At 42.8% G+C, this 26,865-nt stretch overlaps 1 protein-coding gene across 2 annotated transcripts in view; it reads right to left on the bottom strand.

The window, feature by feature from the left end:
- The window catches only part of FRMD4A (FERM domain containing 4A), a 566,526-nt gene that overhangs the window by 529,152 nt on the left and 10,509 nt on the right, over window positions 1-26,865 (bottom strand). The gene's annotated exons all lie outside the window — the stretch shown is intronic.

The following is a 26,865-nucleotide window of genomic DNA, read 5'->3' as shown; positions in this document are numbered from 1 at the left end:
TAAGCAATCAAATGACGGTGATGATGTTTCGGTTTGAACAATTTGGGTTGGGAAATACTAGTTTACTACAGATTCTAATGAAAACCACAAAATGGCTGCTCTGCAAAAGAACTTCAAACTTCCCAAAATATCATAGCCATGCAACACAACATATGGACCATTAGAATTCTCCTCACGCCTTATGGTGCTAATTTAAGATCAGAAATTGCCCTTCCATCTTTTGCTTTCCAAAGCTTTGGCATTCTCATCCAAGCCCCAGTTCTTTTTGGACTCAGTAAATGGATTTGTATTTGGCTGACTGAGAAAAGGACTTGCAAATGTTCAGTAGATATTTCTACTCTCATCCTCTCAACATTGAAAAATATAGTGAAACAGAGGTGGGGAAAGGATATGATAGCTTTGGATTCTATTCTCATTCAACTCTCCCCTAATTGTCTCCTAAATGACAGCATGGGCAGGAAAGCATTGGGTTCCTCAGCCATACTGTGCAATCTCCAGGCTGGGGGAGCCTCTGCAGTTCGGCCTTGTGCCATTACAAGATTTCTGCTGAAACTGCATTATTTACATTCAGGCTGCTCTCTCTTAAGCAATGGCTTGAGAAAAAAACGTGCCAGAGAAACAAAAATTTTTACAATGGGGAAAGAGCTACATGAAGAGGAACGCAACTCCCCACCGGTCAGTGAGGCAGTGAATCTGACAACACCCCAGAAGCGAGGCAGCTGTGCTTTCCAGTTAGAGAGCAGGAGCGCGCCCGCCAAGATGCCAGAGCCACTTTCAGTTTTGCAAATGGGTCTTTTGGAGGCCACAGTCTTTCCCCAGCAGGGGGAGTTGGAAAGCCCTGAAATGTTTTGTATAAAGCCTAAAGGTTAACACTTCAAAAGGACCAGACTGGTATAGAGGCAGGGAGGAGACCTGGGAGGAGGTGGGAGGAGACCAAGTGCCCATGGGGAAGTTTACCAAGGACTCTGGAGGGCCAGGAACCCGGGTGGCCTCACTAGTGGGGCCAGTGAAAGACTCGAAACGGTGGCGGGCACACGGCCTTCTGTTAAGCAATGGGAACAGCTTATCTATATTCTCACAAAGACTGTGTCCAGTTGCCCTTGGGGTTTTGTTCTACGAGGGCCAATCTTTCATAAAATTGCAAAGCAGGTAAAGTTAATCTTCTAGTTTCACCTACCAGGGTCCCAATCTTTCTTCTTGATGACATCTTATTCTTTGACATGCCTCCTCTGGGACCCATTCATGCTTCCCGATGGCCATCAGGTCACCCCTTATGAGGGGTAAACTGATCATTATGATGTCCCTCTTCTTTGTTTCTATAGAAAGTGTGTGTGTGTGTGTGTGTGTGTGTGTGTGTGTGTGTGTTTAGACACTGATCTCACTGCTGCAATTACAGCTTTCTTATGCATATCTCACCAGCCTGCAAAGTCCTTGAGGGAGAAGGTTGTTTCCTTTCTTTTGATATCCCCTGACCTTAGCATCCGTTTGGGCACTTAATAGTTACTCAATACATTTTAAAACAAATATATATTCTAGCTGACAGCACCTTAAGTACATTTCTTCTCGGACAGATATACATTTTAAGAGACTACAAAGGATTACAAGACCATTAGGATCCAAGGAGTGAGGTATTAGTCAGTGGGGGCAGGACGGCCCACCCAACGCCTTCTCAGGCTCAATCACACTGGTAGCCACCAACAACTCTTACAAATAAGTCCTGTTGTACAGATATCTGTCCTTTCACTAACGAGGAAAAGGGGTCTCTGGTCATCCTTGCCCACATCTCTCTCTTGTCAATGCCACCCGCCTTGTTGAAGCAACATGCTCTACCTTCTCAAAGCTTTCCTCCCTGCCCGTTCCTGAGGTCTCTTTTGCAAAGACTTGCAGATGGGAAGAATAGTAAATGTCAGGTTTGAGAGAAACAGGGTGTTCCGACGATAATTCTTTAATGTCAGAAATGACAAAACAACTCTTACTGAGAAGCTCAAAGAGCCTTGCAGACTAACAACAGGAGTCCTCCCTAGACCCTTGGGAAGACACACATGTTTACTTTTCGTTTTCAGAGGAAATTGGTTCTCTAGATGAAATTACTTTCTCCCGTGAAGAAATGGGCATAGAAAGACACTAGCCCCGAGAAGAAAGACCCATCCCTCTCATCAACCTTTTCATCTTCACCATTACTTTTTTCAAGAAATATGAGTATGACCAGGAGTATTTAAACAAGTAGTGAAGAGTGGGGGCATTCATAATGAAGTTTACAATCCCAATAGTGAATCAGTAAGATATTCCATTACTCCCAAAAAGAAATTGCAAAATCATAAACTAAGTCTCTTTCTTGAAATGTACTGAGGTAGTTTGCCTAGATTTGGGAGGAAGGAAGAAGGGGGAGATAGGTTTGCTCTATTTAAATTGCATTTTTACATATAAGAAGGAATATCTACAGTTTTACACTGGGAATTTAGACTTTCCACAGTCTAAGCAAGCCATCTCCATGTTTTACATTCTCCAATAAACTGAGGGAAGCAGTGGTGTGAGAGGAGAATGGTCTTGTGTGGCTCCATTTTGTAGGATCTGCGGCAAGTTACTCAACTTCTTTAAAACTCAGTTTTCTCATCTGTAAAATGGGAATGATGATAGCTACCTCACAGGGTCTTAGGTTCCAAAATATGTGAAATATATGAAAAATACCTAGCACAATGACTAGCACATAACAACTCAATAAGAGGTGTCTATACTATGAGAAAAATTGGGGTTTGACTCCATTATAATTAATTGACACCTTAGGAATGTGGAATTTATCCACAGCAAATTAGGAAGAAAAACTGAAATGAGAAAACCTGGATTGTGCTTTTTCACACTCAAACATTACCTCCTGAAAGTGAGACCTGGAGAAAGGGAAGATGCAAGTTAAATCACTGATTTTATTGCTAACTTTAACTTGTATCCAGATAGTAAAAATGAAGAACATGGATTTTTTTTTCCAGGACATTGATCCAGAGTAATGATAATAACAAAAATATAACAAATTGTAAAATATACAAATTATATATATTTGTAATACCAGCTAACATTTTTCATGGTTTTTCTAACTTTTTACAAATGAGGAAACTAAAAATGAGAGGGGAATTAGTGTTTATTCAGTTAAAATTTGGTGGCTGACAACTACATTGAGCCATGGGTTTTATTATTTTTAAAAAATGCAAGCAAGAAGGAGACTTAAATAGATACTTGGACTCAGGATTTGGATCTTTCTACTACACTAAAAGGTACTAAAAAGGCTATCCATCACACTGTCTTAGTTTTATGCCAGGAATGCAAGGTTGGCTTAATAGATTAGTGTAATTCATCCCATCAATAGCTTAAAAGATAAATACTATCTGATCATCTCTGTAGATGTAAATTAATAATTCAACAAAATTTAACATCCGTTCATGGTAAGAATAACCTTAGCAAATTTGGAATAGAAGGGAACTTCATTTCCCTGATATCTTAATAAAGTATATTTATATAAAAACCTTTAGAGGATAATACATTTAATGGTGAAATGTTAAAAACTTTCTGTTGCACTACTGAACAGGACCAAGCTAAGAATCCCCACCATGCCTACTCCCATTAGAAGTCCTAGTTAGCGTAGTAAGATAAAAAATGCATACACACATAAGAATCGGAATGAAAAATACCCCAAACTGTCAACATTTACCATTGAGCATGAAACTCAAAAGCCTTGATGAATGAATGATTAATAGGGGAGTTTACAAAAATTAACTTAAATAACATATTAGGTTTAATAATTTTAAAATGTTATGCATTAAAGCTACTGCAACAATTATACACACATACATAGTTCTCGGAAATAAATCCAACTAAGTTCCTATAGGAGCATTATAAAGAAAATGAGAAAATTTTAATGGACGACTTCAGAGACTTAAATAAATGGAGACTTAAATAATTCATGGATAAGACTCAAGTAGTGAAAATGTTAACGTTCCCAAAATTGATCCATATATTCAATGCAATGCTATTGAAAACACCAAAAGGGATATGTTATGGATCTGGATAAGCTGATTCTACAGTTTATATGGAAATATAAAGGGCTAGGAATAATGATGATGCTCATATAGAACTTGGAAGGAGGACTTGTTTTATAGATATCACACTTTTTATGAAGCTATAGTAATTAATACAGTGAGACATTGGCACTGGGTATGAGAAACAGGTCAATTGGGCAGAATAAAATGCTCAGAAATTTGCCCACACATATATGGGGATTTGGTGTATCACAGAAAGGCACAAAGGATAGGCAATTCAATAAATGATACAGGGATATCATTCCACATGAAAAAAAATTAAATTGGATATCTTCCTCACATGCTACACAAAAATAAGTCCCTGGTATATTTTATTAAGCTTCATAGGGAAAATGATAGTAAAACTTCAAGAGGAAGTAGGAGTTCATCTTTAAGATCTCCAGGTAGAATTTCTTATACAACACACAAATGTGTCATCCATAAAGAAAAAGTTTATAAGTTTGATTACATTAGAATCAAGAATTCTGTTCACTAAAAGCTATTATGTTAAGAAGAATGAAAAACAGAAGCCACCAAATAGAGACATTCCAACACTGGTGACTGACAAAGAATAAGTATTATATATGCAACAAACTGCTAGAAATTAATAAGGAAAAGAATAGTGACAGAAAATGTACAAAAGAGGAATTTTACAGAAGAGGAAATGTGCACTGTGTCCGTCCACTGAACAGAAATGCCCTAGTCCACTGACAATTAGGGAAATAACAAAAATCATCTCACACTTAGAGTTAAATTATCATGTCACACTCTCAGGTTGGCCATTCCAAGTTTTAATGAAGATACAGACAAAGCAGGTGCCGTGTTACCACTGATGGATAGAGGTTAAATTAGTAAAGCATTCTGCATAAGCGTGCTGTGTTTGTCCTAAGCCCCAGCAATTCCATTCCTTGATATAAACCCTGGAGAAACTCTTGCGTGTGCTCACCAGGAAACATAGTCAAGAATGTCCACGCAGCATTGTTATACCAGCAAAAATCCAGAAACAACCCAGATGCTCATCAACAGTCCAATGAATAAATAAACTGGGGCATATTCAAAACTGAACATTATATCCACGTGAAGGAACCTCAAAGATACTGTTAAGTTAAAGAAACAAGTCAGGGAGGAATACACACTGGATGAATCCATCTAAATAAAATTCAAAAATAGGCATAAATGAATGCATTGTTTGGAGGTAGCTACACGCTGCAACGACCAAGAAAAGAAATGACTGATTGACACACAATGGAAGGATTCCCTCCTCCAGATGGGGTGGGAAAGGGTGTGGCCAGGAGGGAACCGTGACTTCTAAGTGCTGCTGACATCAGATTGGTAGGTGCACTGATGTGTACTTTAGTCTTCCTCTTTAAACTAGACATACATTTTACATATTCTTTTGTATGTATGACCTATTTCCTACTTTTTAATAAAAGAAATAGGTATGCTTTGCTTTAAGCCATCATAGATGCTGAAAGTCAGGGTCTCAAAGACCAGACGTCCAAATGGCCTAGCATGGACTAGCAAAAAGCAAACAAACAAGTAAACAGACATATTAAGTGTCCTCCACATCCCCCAGAGAAAATAATAAGGCCATGCCTGCGGCGTGGCAGCAAATGCAATATCTCTGCAAAGCACTGCAATCCAGAGTTCAGTGACCCTTCTTACAGGAATGATTACCACGCTCCCTTCATGCGGAGCCTCAACTGGCCCTGAATTCAGGCAGATTCAAATGGACAAACCAGTGAAACTGAAGCTTTTAGTATCTTTCAAAAAAAAAAAAAAGAGGAATGTCTAATAAAGACATAAAGGTTTTTTTTTTTCTACAACAGTGAACACATTCTGCATTGCATTAACCTGCTGACACTATTTGTAATGGCATAGAAAGGTCACCAAAGCCTAAATCTGCTCAGAAAAATTCCCAACCACAATCTTCTCAAAAACACAAGCTTTATTAAATATCAGCTCTCATCTTATTCCAAGAAGGCCGCCCAAAGGTGACGGTGGGCTCAGGTGTGCTGAGCCCAGCCGTTATTGCATCCTTCATTTGCATAACATCTGAGTCACTCAGCATGTCTCACTCAGGGTCTCACATTAGTCTTCAATCTCCCCTGGCCACATGGGGATAAGGTAAGCCAGGTTTCCCGCTTTTTGTAAAAGGGGAAACTAGAGTCAGAGACAAAGCATTTTTAGTAATGAGATGAACTCGCTCCCTCCTCAAAGTAGTGCTTCCGAGGAGGGTCAGCCTGTCTAAACTCAGGCTTTGGGAGAAGTGTACGGGGAGCAGAAGGGATAAGGACGGCATCAACATGATGTGACACTCCCAGGCAGCTCCAGGGGCTCAATCCCTTGCAACAGCAACAATAGGCCTCGGGAAAGCCACCCCAGGATTTATAGTAGCTGCTGAAACACCTAACTTCTGCTAAAGATCTAACTCCCTGGGAAGCTCTGATTTGCTAAAAAGTCAAATGACACAAATCAAGAGGAAAATATGGCTGATTTTTTTTCTGTTTGCTTTGGCGTGCAAAAACTAGGCCCATTGTCATCTCTCTGACCCCATATATTTCTTGAACTTTTCATTTCCATTTCTGCTACCTCTGTCTGTCCATGCTCCCCAGTTCCACTCACATTTTGAGGCAGGTCCATCAGAGTCATATGCCAAAGACTCTGTGTAAACTCTGGGCTACCCCTTGTCCAGTGTGACCGGGGTGAGAGGAGACGGGGAGGGGGCATGACATATAAAATATGGCTACAGCAGGGCTCTGCCTGGGCAGTTCTCCCTTAGGAGTTTGGGAGAAGGAAGTGGGTGGGAATACAGAAACTAGTTTAATTCATATTTCAAGGAATAAAATTAACTGCTTAATGTGAAAAGCCTCTGCATATACAAATATCTACATAAATTCAACACTGTAAGCTTACAAAAATTTCTATTATCTCAAAAACAGTTTCAGAAAATGGGATATGGCAGTTTAAATTAGGTCAAAATAAACAAAATTTGGAAGTGTAGCATCATGTTCCCGTTCTTTGTCTAAGCACTTTTTAAAGAAAATTGTTTTTTCTACTGTTTCTGCCTTTTAACTTACTTAACAAAAAGTGTCTTTACATTTATAAGAGAAAACGCAAAACTGAATCACCTGGCAGGGCAGGGGAACGACTGTGGTCATAACTCACCTCTCACTCACACACACACACACACACACACAAAAGGAGCCAAGGGGGACTGGGTAATATATACAAACTCATAAACATTTGTCGGATGAGAGTATTTCCTGTAAAGGCCTTTGGCCAAAGCAATAAAATTAGGCCTGACCCAACGAGGCTACTCACAGGTAGGCAGGCACACGCAGATGGAAAAACAGGAGCCTGTGCCCAATGGAAAGAGCTAATGATTGGAGTGGTGTTCTGCTCCAGGAGGTGGGGTTCAATGCGTGCCCTTTGACCTGCAGTAGGAATGCCCTGCCTCCTCACATCCCTGTTGCGGTCTGCTCAGAAGGACCCACCTGTCTTTGCTCGTCAGGCCTCTGGCTCTGTCTATCCCGAGGTCACGTTTTTGACCCCTAAGCCTTTGTTATCAGCCTCCATCTGCCCTTGGGTTATCAATGAGATCCAACTCCCTGCAATGCCTGAAACACTCAAATGATCTCACCAGCAAAATGAGTTAGTACCCCTGGTTGCTTATTAAAAGAAAATGTGAATATGGAAACCAAGTGAGAAGGAGCGAGACCAAGTGCTTAATTGCAAAGAGAGATTAATGATGAATTCCTGTCTGCCTTCTCATTGACTTTCTCGACAGCCATTACAATGACTCACAACCACTCTCCCTCCTGCCTCAGGCCCCTGTTGGGCATCTCACCATCGTAGCAACCTCCTTGCTTACAGTTTTGTCTTCATTACTGTCCCAGAGAGGAAGAGCAAGGGGGAAGAAAGCTACTGCAGCACCTCCTTCCCCAATTGTCTTCCTGTCCTAAATTAGTGATGGGAATATAGAGCCTATGTGCCCCCTTCCGGAAGGAATCTGTGCCATGGCAGACATCAGCAGTCAATCACAGAGCTCTCTCTTCTCCCTGAGCCTGGACACGGCCTCACAGCCCTTCTCAGTGCTGCCGATATCCTGGATGCTGGTAAACAAACGAACAGAAACAGCCTACAAGATGAAACTTATTTGTCATCTGCCCCGCCCCTCTGTTAGAGCCAGAGAATCCCAACTCTCCATAAGCATTTTTCAGATGTTCTTTTTCTAATTTTTTTTTCTTAGAAAGATAAAGAAGATATAAAGAATATGCATGTCACTCAGGCTTTCGTTTTTAAGAAATCGTACTTGGAGCAAAAGTGAGGGGTATAGTAATTCTACGGTACATGAGTGTCAGGGTGCCATATACTACCAAGGGAGAAAGACCACTTTAGCACAATGTCTGCTAAGCTCCCTTCCTTCTCCATTCCGTCTTTATTCCTAAAGCTATCATCACATCACTGTGTCCAGCAGGGGAGGCCGACCCAGCAGTGGATGATGGGTGGCAGGAGGTATGTATGCCAGGCTCTTGAGAGTAAAAACCTAAGATCAGGCGGCCGGTTGGCTCAGTTAGTTAGAACACAGTGCTCATAACACCCAGGTCGTTCGATTCCCACATGGGACCGTGAGCTGCGCCATCCACAACTAAATTGAAAATGACTCCACAACTAGATTGAAAACAACGACTTGACTTGGAGTGTGCCCTCCACAACTAGACCTGAAAAAAACAACAATGACTTGACTTGCAGCTGATGGGTCTTGGAAAAACAAATTGTTCCCCAGTAAAAAAAAAATACATTACAACAAAATAAAACAAAAATCACCTAGGATCTTAGCATCATTTCTGCCACAAACTAGCAACTGGTGTGATCTCTCTGGTTTCTTCATCTGTAAACAAGGGAGATAAACTAGATAGAAACCAGTATGGGCCAAGGGCCAAATCCAACCTAATGACTGCTTTTGTAAATAAAGTTTTATCAGAACACCATCATGCTCACTCATTTACACATTATCTAAGGTTGCTTTCACACAATCAGGACAAAGTAGAGTTGCTGCAACAGTAACTTGATGTCTCACAAAGCCCTAAATATTTTAGGTTTTATGAGATGTAATATTTGTTTGGTTTATTTTTATGGTTTCTATTTCTATGTCAAATTCTCATTTTATTTCACGCGTTATTTTCCCGATTTCATTAGCTGTCTGCATTCTCTTGCCCGAAGGTGGCAGTCAGTGGACAGAGGTAGTTAGGTTAAAGGAGTATAGGCCAACCTTGAACAATATCCTAACGGCCAAGCCCCAATGCCTTCATGAATTAGACAAGTCACAGAAATCAGCGAGATACTCCAGGTTTCAGGGACATCATTGGAACCACTTGTGACCTTGGGATTAACTATTCTCTGATCGGCTGGATTTGTGTTAGGAAATTTTACAGGAGACAGCACTTCAGAAAGGGAGAGGGCCAGCGGAAAAAAGGAGGAACACACCAGGCGGCCAGGGAGGAGCTGAGAGGAGCAAATATGGGGGTGAGGGGGTGGGGACACTCAGATAAGGCTGGGAGGCAAGGTGTGTCCATCTTGGGAATGGCTGCAATTGCCAGACAGAACAAGGGGGCGCCTCCGGGTTACTCACAGGATAAAATGGTGTTTTGAGACCAATTTTTACAGTGGCATTACCTAAGGAATTGAGGAAAAGGGTTCCCTGTAGGGTGACATCCGGTTCCCATTTCCCTAAGACTGAGAGGAGTTTCCTGGGCTGCAGTCCTTTCAGTGCAGACAGTTCTCGGACTGGAACACTTGCTCCGCCTCACAGAGACAAGGAGGCCTGTCCAGAGGCTATTCTGTCATCCACGTAGGCTCAGGAGCTTTTCATCCATTCTGTCTGGATACAACTTCTACACCAAAGTTTCCATGGAGAGAAATGGCCTCCTCTACTCTCCTTATGCCTTGTTCCAGGTGCAGGCTAACCATGACTTTCTTGCAGCAAATCCTTACTCCAAAGGACTACACTGACTTCGTGGCAGGAATGAGGGCATAAGGCTGGCCCTTGGAGGAGCTACCTTGCTATCGACCAGTACTTCACTTACTATTGATAACAACCCATACAATGCCAGTACTAGTTTTACCCCATTTTGCAAGTGAGGTAGCTGAAGAAGTAACTTGCTAGCATCACGCAGCTCTTCGGTTGATGCAAAAGTAATTGAGGTTTAAAAGGTTTAAAAAAAAAAAATTGCAAAAACCGCAATTACTTTTGCACCAACCTAATATTCAGTGTGGAAGCCAGAATTTAAGTTGAGCATCATCATAACTTCTGCTCCTATAAAACACCTTACCTCCCTCACTCCAGTCATCCCCTCATCTGTCCTTTTGGGGGTCCTGGCCATAAGTACCGACGTCCACCTCCCACAAACAAAATGAGCTGCTTTAGATTAAGACACATTAAACGCCAGAAAAGAGGCAGCAGACTGAAGGGAACTCAGAGGAGAGCCACATGAATAATTAACGGCTGAGAAGGATTGCTCTGTCAGAAAAGATGAGAAGAACTTAATGTGTGGAGTTTGGCTAAGCTGAGAGAGAGGGAGGAGGAGGCTGGGGTAGGGAAGAACCAGAAACCAAAGTCATCACGGAATGGGTGGACTTTCCACACACTATTGCATAAGGTAGCATAGCTGAGAGGAGGACATGGGAGAGTGGAAGCATACGGAGAAGGTTCTAGAATGATCTCCTATGGAATAAATTTTGCCCCAGGATTCGGAGAGAAACCCAGTCTAGAACACGCACCCGGTGTGTTATAATCCAGAAAGATCTTCTAGGGTTGGTGACTGTATGAAAGCTCAGGAGCTCTGTTTTCAATCTTTCCAAGTGGAACGCATTTCCTCAGAAAAGCATTCTGTTCAAGGTCTTTCCCACGTCTCTCCAGCCTCCAGAACTTCCCCAGGTCCATCACACCTGGAATTGAATCGCTTTTATTCCACACAGTCATTGTCAATTACTCAGGAGAGCACAGGTTTGGAGATGAGGAGGCAGCCACCCTGACAGGCCCTGTATCAGACCACAGGTCCTATAACCATTCAGTCCTTCATTCACTTCTCCAAGGTCACATAAGTGGTTAGCTAGCCTGCAAATATACACATGTATCTATGTGTATGTGTGTGTGTGTGTGTGTGTGTGTGTGTGTGTGTGTGTGTGTGTGTATATATATATATATAGTTGGTGCAAAAGTAATTGTGGTTTTTGCAATTATTTTTAACCTTTTAAACTGCAATTACTTTTGCACCAACCTAATATATATATATATATATATATATATATATATATATATATATATATATATATAATTCCAGGCCCCAGTCTATACTTGCTTGTTCCCTAGGTCATTTTACGAGCCCAGCACTGTGCTAAAAGCTGGGCTTGTAGTGAAATCAAGGCAGGCTTGGTCCCTGCCCTTGTGGGCTGTATAATCCAAGAAGAGAGACAGACATTAATGGGATACTCCCTCAAGTCATTGATGGAAATGGTGTGAAATACTATAAGGAAAAGACTGTGGTGTTTTTGAGACTGTAAATCTCCAGGAAAGCTCAGTCTGAGGAGAAAGAAAGGCTTCCCTGAGGAAAGAACAGGGAAACTGAGGCAGGAGGTGAGGCGCTGTATAGAGAGATCTCATCTTTGCCGTCACCTACTGGGAGGTGATCTCTCGGCCCCTGGACTGTCATGGTTTGCTGGGAAGAGTGTCTTGGTTTGCCAGGGGCTTTGGTCATGGGACAGTCTAGCAATATGATTTATAATGGGGCTTCGGGCCACACTGTGTTAGTTCTGTCTCCAGAAGGGTTGGAAACTAAAGGTCAGCCACATGGGGAAGTATATGATTGAGTGCCAGTAAAAACGCTGGACACCAAAGGCTCGAGTGAGCTTCCTGGTTGGTAATACTCCATGCATATTGTCAAACATTGATAGGAGGAAAGAAACACTCTCCTGACACCATGAAAAGAACAACTAACTATGACCCAGCAATCCCAATTCTGTGTGTATACACACAGGAATTGAAATCAGGATCACAGAGCTATCTGCACTCCCATGTCCATTGCAACACTAGTCACAGGAGTCAAGATGTGGAAACAGCCTAAGTGTCTGACAATGGATAAATGGGTAAAGAAAATGTGGTGTAGACAAACAATGGAATATTATTCAGCCATGAGAAAGAAGGAAATCTTGCCATACATGACAACTTGAATAAACATTGAGGGCATTATGCTAAGTGAAGTAAGTTAGATGGAGAAGGACAAATACTGTGTGATTTCATTGATATGTGGGATTTAAAAAATCAAAGCAAAACAACAGACTCATAGAAACAAAGAACGAACTGGTGGTCCCAAGAGGGGAGGCGGGTAGGGGGATGGCTGAAAAAGGTGAAGGGGAATATAGCCAACAATAGTGTGGTGAATTTGCACAGTGAGAGATGGTTGTTACTAGGCAGCGTGGTGTTCACATCGTAAGATATATAAGTGTCTGATCATATAACATGTTCCCTAAGACCTGTTCACTTCATAGTAAAGGAACTTTATTCAAAAATAGCACAATGGTTAAGAACATGGTCTCTGGAGTCAGACTCCGGGTTCCAACTCTGCCATAGATTGGCTTGCTGTGTGACCTTGAGCAAGTTACAGGATTTCTCTGTGCTTCCAATGCATAACAGAGACAATAGGGCCCACCTTCCTGGGTGTTTGTGGGGCTTAGTGAATGAATATGGACTTCTTACAACAGTATTAGCACATAATAATTGTTCAATAAAGGATTAAGTCAAAATTCCAGAGTATTAGACATTTTTGAAAAGCTTCTGCCATCCCCACAATCCTAATGTGTAACCGGGGTGTAGAACCACTGCTCCAGAGTCCACCCCACGACCTCTGAAATCGAATGCGCATAGGAATCACCGGGGCTCCTTGTTGAAGTGCTGGTCTGAATCGGTAAGTCAAAGTGAGACCCAAAACTCTGCATTTCTAACAAGCTCTCAGATGGTGCTGATGCTGCCGGTGGGTGGCCCATGGGCTCTGGGGCCTGGCCCCCCTAGGCAGCATTTGGAGAGAAGCCCAAAGTGGGTGCTCAGTAATTGCAGCTTGGCTCCTAGGTCCAAGGGTTGGGAAGGGTGCCTTGGTTCTGAGCCCTCGTGGAGAAGAAGGAAGAAGCCCTGAAATCCATCACGTCCTTCCCAGGATGGTCAGGAAGCTCGGTCAGGTCTAACTTGCACACGTGGGCTGTCAGAGAATTCAACTGTGCAGGGCTGGGGCAGCAGAGACGGGGTGACACAGGCAGCGTTTGTAAGCAGAATGAAGGGATCTAAGACTTCAAAAGAGACAGAGGAACCAGGTGTTTGGCAGAAGTCCTTTTTTTCCCTCCCCTTTCTCCTCTCCTCTTGGCCCTTGACAGTAATCATTCTACTTTCTTGCTCTATGAATTTGACTATCCTACATACCTCCACATAGGGAATTACACCATACTTGTCATTTGGTGACTGGCTTATTTCACAATATGAATGTCCTTAAGGTTCATCCATATTGTAGCATGTGTCCAAATTTCCGCCTTTTAAAGGCTGAGTAGTATTCCATTGTATGTACAGAACACATTTTGTTTATCCATTCATCTTAAGCAACACTTAAGTTGCTGCGACCTTTTAGCTCTTATGAAAAACGCTGATAACAACCTATCTCTTTGAGACCCTGCTGTCAATTATTTTGGGTACATTTCTAGACATGGAATTGCTGGGTCATATGGTGATTCTATTTTTAGTTTTTGAGGCATCGCCATGCTGTTTTCCATGGCAGCTGCACCATTTTACATTCCCATCTACAGTGCACAAAGATTGTAGTTTCTCCCCATTCCTGCCAACACTTGTTACTTTCTGTCTTTTGAAAACAAAGTAGCCATTCTAATGAGTGTGAAGTCATTATCTCGTGGTTTTGATTTGCACTTCCCTAATGATTAGTGGGGTTGGGAGGAGTAGGTGTAATAAAAATGGATCATCTCACGCAGCATTTATAGGCAGCTTCCCATAATTTACTACCAGGAGTGTTGGCTTTAGCTTCCAGCTAGACTCAGACTGCAGGAATCAAGGAGACGTGTCCTCTCTTTCCTGTGGCCTCATGTGAGTTCAGCTAAGCCAAAGCGGCCCGTTGTTCACTGATACCATGGCAAGAACTCTGTGTCCTGCTAGATCAATCACTCTCTCAAAAGTCTCCACCGGAGGGCTTTTTGGCCTGGAGCCGGGAGCATCCTTTTCACCACAGAATATGTTGGAAGTGCCAATGAGAAGTGCTGGAGAAGGAATGGCCCCAGCGCAGCCTTCAACCAGTGATGGCAGGAGGGGCAGGCTGGGGGATGGCAGGTTGGGGGATAAATTCCCCAGCTGCCTCTTCCCCACGCTGGGATGACGCTGAGGTAGCTCCACACTGGCTCCGAGAATTTCCCAATTGAGTAGCAGATGCTCACAGTGGAAACTGGTGTGACAACACCACCTTTTCCTGCTTCCTCTCCTTCCCTGCCTCACCTCCCCACTTCCCTTCAAGTATTTCCTCAGATCACGTCCTAAATAAAGAACATGGGCTCAAATCGTTGCCTCAGTGTTTGTTTCTGGGAGAACTGAAATCAATACAGGCAATATTGTACTTCTTTCTGCTACCAATCCTTCTTACCAGCACATGCCCGGCCTCGGTTGGTGTGAAGAAAAGTTAGTGAAAGATTTTAAATTCTGTGAAAATGCTCAGGACAGTGTATGCTCTTAACCCACCTGTCAGGTTCCATCATTTGCATTTCCCCCAAACACGCACATGCCTGGAGGAGATTCATATACCCCATACACTCTCCTCTAATTACAAAATACTTGAAGGTACCATAATGCACATGGGAAATGGCTGAAAAGTAACAAAGCAGTTTCTCTATCTAAGTCATATGGTTTATACCCTCTCCTGTTAAAAACAGAATCCCCAGTACAACAATATAACATATATTAGAACCCACATATCTCTCACGTCAAGGAAACATCTTCACAGTGTTTAACTCTAGTAATAAGGCAACGCATTTGGTGGTCACGGCAACCCTGCATCCAGGGGTTCTGTGCTGGGTTCCTCTTGGTAGTTAGCTGTACCTTCATGAATATCGGGTTCGGAACCATTATGTAAAGAGTGAGATTATGGGAAGCCACTGTTCTATGAGAAACACAGAAATTTTTCCTGAAGGGACTTATAGACATATTTTAAAGTCGGAGGATGAAAATTAAAATTAGCCAAGTTCAAAATGAAAAAGAAAGGAAGGAATGGGGGGATGTCTTTTCTGAGGTCACCAGTGCCACCCGTGTGGGAAAGTAAAATTTACCCAGGAGAAACCCAGGGACTGCTCTACGAGAACCAGAAATAGTAACCAGCTGATGCTTATAATGTAGCAAACAGCTGAGCAAAATGAGATCACATCGGAAAAATCTAATGTTTCATTTCAGGGTTGTGGCCATTATAACAACAGGTAGAGGTGATAGCCAAGTAACTCTGAATTTCCGGATGTGGGTACAGGGACAGAGGACGTCTCCACCAGGCACCTGCTCATTTTCTCCCTGGAAATGAGGTAAGGAGGTCTATTCTGACATGTTGGTGTAAATCCATCATCTGAACCTATGCCCCGGTAAGGGGAATTCCCGTGTTATAAAAAAGAAGAAATACAGAGGTCATGATTCAATGAGCTTTCCACGGAGTCATCTCTGTTTCAGGTGTAATTGTTACAATTTTTAATTTAAATTTCTCCAGCCCTTGAAAAGATAAAGTGATTTGTCTATTATTCAAAAGCCGTGATTTCATTTTATACATCTGAACCTCGGAACCCAAAGTGTTTTCAGTGTGTGTATGTGGGGCCATGGCAGGGAGAAGGGAGGGAAACAGGGAGAGTCACAGACAACATTTGGCAAAACAATAACAATGACAGAAATAAACAATTTTTAGCTTCCAATAAGATGCTACTTCTCTCACTAACATAGGAGCCAGGAAAATGCACACTAGTTGAAATGCGACCATGTTGGTGAAGGCAAATGCTTTGACTATTTACAAATTCACTCATACTTATTAGTCATTAATAGTATTCATTAATTTTCTTTGATTCTTGGTTTCTGACTTCTGACCCTGCTCTTTGATAAAACATTGGCATCCATTTGTCATGAGAAACAAAATATGTATTAGTAAAACAATTTCAACAGAAGGATGAATCAGAGACAATTACACAGAGATGAAAATCAATTTGCGTGATGCTATGCTAACCAATTATTAGACACTGGATGTCGTGTCCTCCCGGAAACGCACATGCTGAAGCCCTAACCTCTAATGTGACTATAGTGGGAGATAGGGCCTTTATGGATGTGATTAGGTCAAAGGAGGTCTGCAGGTGGGGCCCTAGTCTGATGGAATTGGTGTCCTTATAAGAGGAAGAGACACCCGAGTTCTCTCTTTGCCATGTGAGGACACAGAGAGAAGGCTCCACCTGAAAGCTTAGAGAAAATTCTCACCACAAATTGAATGGGCCAGCACCTTGATCTTGGACTTCCGACGGTCAGAACTGTGAGAAATAAATTTTTGTTGTTTCAGTCCCCCCATCTGCAGTATTTTATGACAGCCCAAGGTGACCAATATCAGTCAAAGAGAAGACCCCCCCTTCCCAACCCGTGAGAAATCACTCTCCCCAAAAATAAGCCATGAAAAGCAAGAGACCATGAGCACATGACAGGTTCCACTTGTTCTGGCTTGAGGCTGGCATGAGTGACATTGATGCAGTGCTTTTGAAATCTATCTCGAAGAGCAAACGCTAAGCCTCTGTTTCTTCTCCTTTTAATTCCACACCTTCCAGAGCCAGAACTACAAACCTACCCTGCCTCCCTCACATTGGAGGTGAGAAACACCTCTCTTACCTGCTACACCTATTTTAATAACTGCAGAAGAAAACCTAAAGGGAAGAAATAAAAGTGTTCCCTTCCCACAGTGACAACTTGTGTGGCAGGGACTATTGGTTCCATTGAGGTTCTTTCAGAAAGGAGGTGAAAATATTGGGGGATATCCCATGGATAGTTTTTTTGTTTTTTTTTTTTTAAAGATTTTTTCTTTATTGGGGAACAGTGTGCATCTCCAGGACCTTTTCCAAGTCAAGCTGTTGTCCTTTCAGTCTTAGTTGTGGAGGCCGCAGCTCAGCTCCAGGTCCAGTTGTTGTTGCTAGTTGCAGCAGGCACAGCCCACCATCCATTGCAGGAGTTGAAACAGCAAACTTTGTGGTCGAGAGGACGCGCTCCAACCAACTGAGCCATCCGGGAGCTCAGCGGCAGCTCAGCTCAAGGTGCCATGTTCAATCTTAGTTGCAGGGGGCACAGCGCACCATCCCTTGAGGAGTTGAACCGGCAACCTTGTGGTTGAGAGCCCACAGGGCCATGTGGGAATCGAACCAGCAGCCTTTGGAGTTAGGAGCACGGAGCTCTAACCGCCTGAGCCACCGGGCCGGCCCTCCCATGGATAGTTTTTATTGGGCAACATTTATGACCCTTCTCAAACATCCCTTCTCACCACTCTCCGGAGAAGATAAGGGGAGAAGTCTTCGTGGAACCTTAAATTCCAGGTACACTGACTGGGTAAGAAAGAGGTACTTGCCTTCTCCTTAGAACTGACTTTTTTCCTGGTTCCTAGTTCTTTGCTAAGGTCCTGATCCGATGTATCACTTCCCTTCTCTGCAGGATTTATTATGAGACTCATGTTGGAAGTCAGTGGCAAAACCTGTGTTGGAAACGATCTAAGATGCACCAATTTCTTTTTACCTCGTCAACAGCCTTTGACACAAACAATAGAGGGAAAAACTGATTTTCAGTGCTCTGAAGATCAGTCTTTCAAACAAAGGAGGACTTGCTCAAAGAAACTTCATTTTCTAATCGTTTAGCCACAGTTAAATGCAGCCATTTCTGAAGAGCCTTTCAAAGTCTATTGATGGACAAATTGTACTATTGATTGGTACCAACTATACATTCAGTTTCCCATCCAAATCCGTTTAATTGCTCTTGAGTGACGCTCTTTTAAAATGATTTTGGGAAGAGAAGAAAGAGAACCATGCCAAGAAAAACTCAGACAAAGAAAATTTACATCCGGTCTTTGTTTCCCCTTTCTCTGGCACCCATACTGACTACCAATTTATTTATTTTTGGAAGAAAGTAGTGAGAATGTGAAAGCAGTCTGGATTTTTCTTGTTCTGTTACCATAGTAAGGCAAGTAGAATAAAATTACGCAAGGAGCCGATTGAGGGGAAAATATAACTCTGCTTTCCTATGAATTAGCAAACTCTTCTTTAAATTCAAAGGCTTTTCTCTCCCCGCACATACATCTTTGGCCCCTGAGTAGTTCTGGGACCTTTTTTAAGTCTATGTTCAGGTTGAACGACAAACGCGCCCTGAAAAGATTCAAGCATTGGGAGGTATGTTTATGGCCATCACTGCTTTTGCCATGAAATAGTGCCCTGATAGGCTGGCGTCTTCCCAGTGGAGACAAGCCAAAGGCCACTACCCCGTAACAACAGGATACTGACACAATCAGGCTGGGGTTGAAGACACCAGACAGATTGCTTTCACATAACTTCAACATGTGACCTATCAAATCACCCTTAGAACAATCACCCTACAAGATATTGTCACAGGCCACAGAGAATATTGGGAAGAACTGGGAAAATTCACTCAGCGATGCCCACTTTTTATGTACCTGAAGGGTTATTCAAGGATTTCAGTATTTCATCTCTGACACTGCCTTTCCTTCCATGCCCTTCTTCTTTGCAGGGGGAAAAATAAAATGCTTTCTGCAAGCCACAGCCAGTTCACAGCGAGACGTGACCGGGCACAAAGAATTTCTCAGTGTGTGATTCTCAGACCACCTGCCCCAGAATCAGCTGGGTGGTTTTAAAAAAAAAAAATTATACATTTATAGAGCCATACCAGACTCAGAAAATTAGAATCTCAGAGATGAAGGCCCTGAAAGTTGAATTTTATATGAACTCCCAAGGTGTTTCTTGGGCTGTCTCAAGTTCTGAGAATCTCCGAGGTAGCCCAGTGTCTTTAGGGCGTCTCCGAGCCGCCATTGGAAACTGCAGCCACCCTAGTCCTTCTTCCTGGTTCCACATCCAACAGATGTTACAGCACTGTCACCACTCAGGTTCCTTGTATCTTTCAGGATGCCTGTGATCACTTCCCAACTGATTGGCTCACCTCCATTTCCCCTTCCCAGTAAAATCTTCTTGCCATATAACTCCTCTGTTCAAGGATGCGTAGGGGTCATTTGTTACCCAATTCAAAACAAACTCCTCAGCATAGGATGCAAAGCCTGAGAGACGATTCCTTTTTGGCCCAATGTCCCTCCCCCACTCCATCTATCTAAACCCTCGGAATGACTCGTTACTCTTCCAATGCACCAGTAACATCCCACTGATTTCCTGTGCTCTTGTCATCTCCCTGCTGATGTCCCCTCTCTCAGGCCCTCTTCTTCAACCTGACAAGAAGAACTCCAACGTGTCCCCAAGGCTCACCACCTCAGATGTCACCCTGACGCTTCCAGCCAGCTGGGGTCTCTTCCTTCTTTGAATCTCTTCATTTTTATTGACACCTCTCTTGAGCTTTCACCTTATTTGACCTTGGCCTTGTGTCCTCGGAACATTCAATTTGCACACACTGTTCCTCCTTGAATGAAGGAGCTCTCTTGGTCAGCTTTTTACTCCCCTCCAACATCCAGCATGGGGTGTGAACACAGTGAACCCTCAATGAATACTTATTGGATTGTTTATAAAGACCCACCCCTCATCTTCTTCATGTATCACCAAGGCCTGTGGCTCCTGGCTTTGAAATTCCTCCTGAGTCGCACCCATGCGGTCCATCCCCACCAGCACACCACTAACACAGACCCTATGCCTGCAGTACTGCCCAGGCACCCCCAACAATCACCCCAACTTCAATCTTCTCCTCCCACCAACACCCCAAGTCCTTGCTTGAAGTAATGTCTCTTGCACATTTATCCAGGTCCTGAAAAACAGCTGTCTCATCCTCTAAAGAGTCGACCAATTTAGATAAATTCACAAAGCTTTGGAACATAAGAAGGATGTCATTTTTATGTGTAAGACACTAGAAGGGTCCACTTCAAATTTAAAGTGCTGAGTGCGAGAGCTCAGAGCAGCAGCCGTTTTGGTTCTCCAGGACCACTCTGCATACACTATGCTAACTTCTTTTCCCCACACGCTCCTTCTAGTATCTCACACTCATTTTCTATTATTTCCCATCTATTCCTACCAAGCATGGCCTTTTTGTTACGTGGTCCCATCCCATCCACCCAAACTTACTCTCCCTGCTCAACCCAGGACTTACTCAACTCCATCTGCTCATGGCAAGCACACCGTACCCCCAATTGCCCACAAAACCAAGCCACAACCCGTCTGTCTCACAGAATCTCTGACAGCTCCCACCCAAAGCCACCCCTCCTTCTTTGTATTGCCAAGCACGAGCAATTACATTACACAGCCGAGCACGTCGATACTGCTTTTCGGTTGGCCTTTAATCATTTAAGTTTTATATGTGGATCTCTCAACCCAGACTGTAAGGTCACTGAAGGCAGGCACCATGCCTTATAATTTGTCTTGTACGGCACACCTCGGTCCCAAATAATTGTTGGGACTCAATTTATATTAATGGATTAAACCCTAACCCCACATAGCTGCTTAGTAAAATGTGTAAGATAGTTTCTTTGTGCTTTTGGTTAAAATTAATTGATTATGTAAAAAAAGTGTAATAAACCATTTTATCATGAAAGTAAAGAAAAACGGGGGGAGCAATCTGAGGAAGAGACGAAATTTGGATATAATTCTTGGGACACAAAATTAAAAGGCCATCTGCCTTTGAGATGCAGCAGATGTGTAATTGATATTCACTGCTCATTTGCCACTTGAATTTCGTAGAAATTTAACGCTGTAATTGTTTATACAGTATGATTCTAAATACCCTTTGGAGAGGAGCTCACTTTCCTTTAATCCCTATATTCCCTACCAGTCGTTAAGAATCCTAGAGCTTCGAAAATAGAAGCAAATTTTTAAAAACAAATTTGCACGGTACCTTATTGAAGACAGAGGTATGACACTATCTATTTAAAAAAATGTCAGTGCTATCCCCTAGATTCAGCACTCTCCACATAAGAATTTATCCTACGATATCCTGAAGCCATCTGCAAAAAGATGGATGTACACAAATGTTCACTGTAGGATTGTCTGTAATTGAAAATAGCCTAATGTTCATTAAGAAGGGAGTTATTAAATAAATTATGAGGCATTCACACAATATAATATTACACAGCTTTTACAAAGAATGAGGTAGCACTTTAGGGAATGACAAGGAAAGACGTTGCGTATGTGTAGAGAATTTCTGGAAGGATACATAAGAATCTAAAGGATTTAGGAAGTAGGGTGAGAGGCAAGTATTTTTATTTTTTAAAAAGTAGCCAAACAAAAAGTAGCCATCCAATATTTGTATGGATAAATAGCTACCAAGAGTTTCAAAACATCGTCAGCTTATTGCCTGTTTGTCTACATAATAATTAAAATTATAATATTCATTAAAAAGATATAATATTTCCTCCTTCCCTCCCTCCGCCTGGTTCACAAGATTCTATTTTGTAGTTGTCATCCTTGGATTTGGACTGGTGGCCTGACTGGTGTTTCCGAAGCTGTGTCAGCAGTGACAACAGAGGTGAGATGGGTTTAGGTTTTGTACTAATAGCTCCTTCACAAAGGCCACTTTCAGAGAATGATGGTTATATTGTAAATATTTTGATGTCCCTCTGAAAACCTCATGTACCAAATAAAGCAATCACCTAGTCTGTCCTATGTCTATACGTATCTTTAACAAATCCTCTTGGTTCCCTATCCAACAGCTCTTACCCTGAACCTTCATTCCCACTGGAAAAAGCATAAAAAATCCAGGGACTCTCTTCTCCAGCCTGCCTTAGAGCTGGAGTAGTCTTGTGTGTGCTGTTCAAGCTCCTTTGTTGCAGACAACAAAATATCTACTCTACTTAGTATAAGCACAAAGGGATTTATTACAGGGTATTAAGCCATTTAAGAATACATGGGAAAACCAGATAATCAAGGCCATTTGCCACAGAGTCAACATTAAGGCCAGAGCATCCCTTGAGACTGTAAGAGCAGAGACCCTGTAGTGTCACTGAGCCACCACCTCTGACACTAGAGACCAGACACCTCCACAAAAGCTGGTCCCAAAGAGCCTAACATTTTGTCATCTTGTTTGCAGTGAAATCTGATCTGCAACTGCCACTTCAAGTGCTGCACGTCACCTCCCTCCCCAGGCCTGGCACCCGTGAGCTTGCTTAGAGAGCCAGATCATGTACAGAAGCCTAGCTGCAAGGGAGCTTGGGAAATGCTTTTAGGAACCATTGGGAAAGTTTAGGAGGCCATTCTACAGAGGGGTTGTGGGAGGGGGCTGAGCAAACCAATATGCAACAGGTCACATAAGCAACTTGTCTGGCCAACGAAAACAAAGGGGAAGTATTCTGGGGAGCTTGTGGGGGAGAGTTTCCTCCTTGATAGAAATAAAGAGACAAGGTGAGCGCTCTTTACCGTTCCTCTCCTTTTTGCTTTTGGACACAGGAATAAGGGACATGATGTTGGGAGCTGCAGCAGCCATCTTGGAACCAGGAGATTCCAAGCACTGCCAACAGTCTCCCCAAACCCTTCGTGCTTTCCATCTTTCAATATCTCTGAGCCTCTCTCCTGGAATCAATAATAATGCTCCCAATTTGCTCATCTCTGAACTCCCCGCCTTGTTTCCCCCAACTCCTTAGGCTACCACCCAGTGTCTCTTTTCCCCATCTCCTATATTCTCCTCTCTGTATTTACTTGTTCACCTCCTGTTCCCTCTTCAATGACTTGCAAGCTGGCCTCTGATTTTATCACATGACGAAGCATGTCACCGTGGGGTCACCACTGGCATTAGTTCAAGCCCACTTTATCTCTCAACTAGATGACTTCCGTATCATCTAATCCATGTTCCCTCCCCTCAGGTCACCCCTTCTTTCAATCCATTCTCCATATTACTTTCTAGAGTGACACGGGCTCCTGGGATATTTTGTGTCTGCCCCTCGCCAGGGTTTTGGCCTTATCTTCTCATTCCCTTTTGCCTTGCTCATACCAACATGTCACATAGTTGCAGGGACAGGCAACTCTCGCATTTGCGTATGCTTTTCGCTATACCTGGAACTGCCCCCACCATCATCCACCTATCCCTCTCCTAGTCCTTCACAACTCACCTGAAACCTCAGTGCCCTTTCGAGGTTCCCGCTCTGGGCGCCTGAGCTCTAAGGCACTCTGACAATTTCTTTGTCACGACATGTATATCACTGCTGAAATTGTGTATCGGACTCTCGCACTCGATTCCAAATTTCTTGAGAGCACGGACCAGGTGGTATTTACACATATGTCCCCATACCGTTGTTGCTTACCACAATGTCTCTGATTTCAACCCTGCATTAATGTTTTTAAAAACAGAAAAGAAGACGAGGGGAAGGGAGGGGGAAGGGAAAGAGAGAGAAGGACAGGAAAGCTTCAAATTTGTTCTGCCCTTGGTGTTTCCTGCCTGTGGAGTAGGTATTAAAAGGGCTGCCTCACTCAGTCATCGTGGGGAATGAAGAGGAAACAAATAGTTGTTGATACAGGTAATGTTCATGTTCCCAGTTGTAGCAGCATATGGCCGTGGTTGTAATGGCTTAACATAAAGCATTTCTGGACAATATTAATGACCAACGAGGTTAATGGTGAAGACTAAGCCTCAGGCCATGAACACATTCTCCCCCTCATTAATCCCTGGGAAACGACCTCAGCCGTGCTCATTACAGCTCAATTATGCTCACGCTCCTCACGAGGAAAAAAATCACTTCGGTCCTAAAACCAAGCTATGTCCCTTCTTTTACCTTGACACATGGGCAATAAAGACACAAAACAAGTTATTAGTTCAAGTACCAAGCATGCAATAGAAGCCACACGATTGCTTTATTAGCTCCCCATCATCAGTGGGAACTAAACCTAGGGACCTCAGAGGTCACTGAGGAGGCAGGTTGAGGACATTCCTCGTGATTCAGTGTGTTCTCTGGGTGTTCTCTGAAGGTATAACACAGAAGGACTAAACACATGCTATTCCCTAGATGTTCAGTTTGGATGATAATCAGAAAACGCAAAGGCAACTTTGTGTTAATAGACCAAAAATTAAAAATTGGCTGGTAGAATTCCCCTTTCCCGGGTTTGACCATTTGGTCTTTCCTCTCTATAATCTTTCTTCAGGATTCCCGAGCTTCTAGTATCACTGCCAGGTCTGCCCCTTCAAATCTAATCACTGACCTAACATGACCACTATCTCCAACTGCCCATCAACCATCTCTGCTGGGAAATCCCATCACTACCTCGGCACCTTCAGCTTAGTGGTCCTACATTCCTCTCAGCTACATGCTCCTTCAAATCACATTTCCCATCCCACCCCCCCAGGTGTTCCTCTGTCACCAGTCCCTGCAATTCCAGTGTCCGACACTCTGCAGTCCTGGCTGACTCCTCCCTGTGCGTGGCATGGCCCCCTGCCATCAATCCACCCTATGGTCCCAATGATTCTGCCTTGACAATGCTCCTTGAATTCATCCACTTTCTTATTTTCTCATAGCCACCACCACGCTGCCTCTTCACCACCAATTTGAGTCCGTGCTCTTCTCTCTGCGCGAGAGACAACTCCCTCCACCTCACCAGTGCACGCTGCATACAACCACCAGATGAAATTTCCCCATCCCAGGACCATTAAGCCAGTTCTCATCCAAGACGTAGAAAAGCTTCTAAGTGCCTGTGGCTCTGATCCCGGGCCTCGGAGGTCCATTTGCAGTATCTTCCCTTATCTGGTCTCAACTTGCTTCTTCAGCTTCTCTCCTTGTCCACAGTGCAAATCTTCTTCATTCAGTGCCATATGCTTCCTACTAACTTCTCCTTCACACCCCACCTCTGCCGTCATCCCCTCCCCACCCTTGGCCATTCATACTCATTCCCTCCTGAATTTCCCCCATCACTTTGTTCTCTTTGCTGGGACGACACTCTCTCTCTTCCCTCCCCCATCAAAAATAAATGCACTCCAACCCCATTGCTAGGGACAGATCCAAAGGAAATGAAAACAGGATCTCACAGAGATATCTACACCTCCGTGTTCATTGCAGAAATATTCACAACAGTCAAGACGTGACAACAACCTGAGTGGTCATCAACATATGAATGGGTAAAGAAAATGTGATTTATATATATATATAGATATAGATATAGATATAGATATATATGTGCAACCACATAAAAAGAAATCCTGCCATTTGCAACGACATGGAAGGATCTGAAGGACATTATGCTAAGTGAAATACGTCAGACAGAAAGACAAACACTGTATGATCTCACTTACATGTGAAATCCTAAAAAGCCGAACTCACAGAAACAGAGTAGAATGGTGGTTGCCAGGGGCTGCAGAGGGGAGGACGAAGAGATGTTGGTCAAATGTACAAAATTCTAGTTATAAGATGAATAAGTTCTGGGGATGTGATCCAGTGTGAAGCGTGGAGACTACAATGAACAATAATGTATTATATACTTGAAAATTGCTGAGAGAGTAGATGTTAGATGTTCTCTCCATAAAAACAGAAGTGGTAAATGTGTGATGGGATGGAGGTGTTAGCTAACACTAAGGCGTTAGTGTCATTTTGCAATATATTCAAGTATTAAATCAACACATCTTACACCTCAAACTTACACAATGTTATATGTCAATTATCTCTCAATAAAACTGGAAAAGGCACAAATGCACCCTTCAAAATGGCTTGATGGCCTTTTCTTTCAGACTCTGTCTTAACTAGATCTTTAGGTCTCACCGCCCTGTCCCTCCCCTACCGCTCCTCTGAATGCCTTCCCACACACTGCTGGCACGACACCCTTTAATGTGGGGTCACTTCCTCTCACGTGGTGTTTCTGTAATTTTATTTCTCTACTGAGACGTAAGCTCCGGGGTGAAGACCACATGTTCTATTCATCCCCAATTCCTTCAAGAGCCTGGTCCAGTGCTAAGCTGCTAGAAGCCATCAATCCCTACTTTAACTGACCAGCCTACTGAGCACAGTTCAAGGTGCTGAAACCTGCTAACCTCCTTCCTGCCCTTCGGCCTTTACTCTGATTGGAATGTCCCGCTCATAACTTTCCACCATTGTTTACTTCTTGCCAGTCACCCTCCAACTGAAATCCCACTTCCTCAGAGAAGGTTTCCTTGATCACCCATGACAAAGCTGTCATCGATATTGTCTTCCCATCATCGGTTTTAATTTCTGATAGAGCGCTTATCACCCGCTGATAGTTCTATTTTCAATATATGTATTTTTTCTCTCTCTGCAGGAGAATATGAGCTCAAGGACCACAAAGCCGTGTCTGTCCTGTTCAATACTGCCTCCCTCACATTAATACAGCATTTGGAAGATAGTAGATGCTCAATAAATATTTGTTGAAGGACTGGGTAACAAATATGCTATACTTTTGATGTGCTCACATTCTATTAAGGAAAGTGGGTACAAAAGCCAAATATCATATAGCAATGTTATCAATACATGAAATAATAGAATATATATATATATATATATATATATATATATATATATATATATATATATTTTACATAGATACAGAGGGTGCCAAAAAAATG

Source organism: Rhinolophus hipposideros (genome assembly GCF_964194185.1).
Source record: "Rhinolophus hipposideros genome assembly, chromosome: 1".
NCBI lineage: Eukaryota > Metazoa > Chordata > Mammalia > Chiroptera > Rhinolophidae > Rhinolophus > Rhinolophus hipposideros.
The sequence above is the reverse complement of the archived record's forward strand: the minus strand, read 5'-3'. Positions and strand labels throughout refer to the sequence as shown.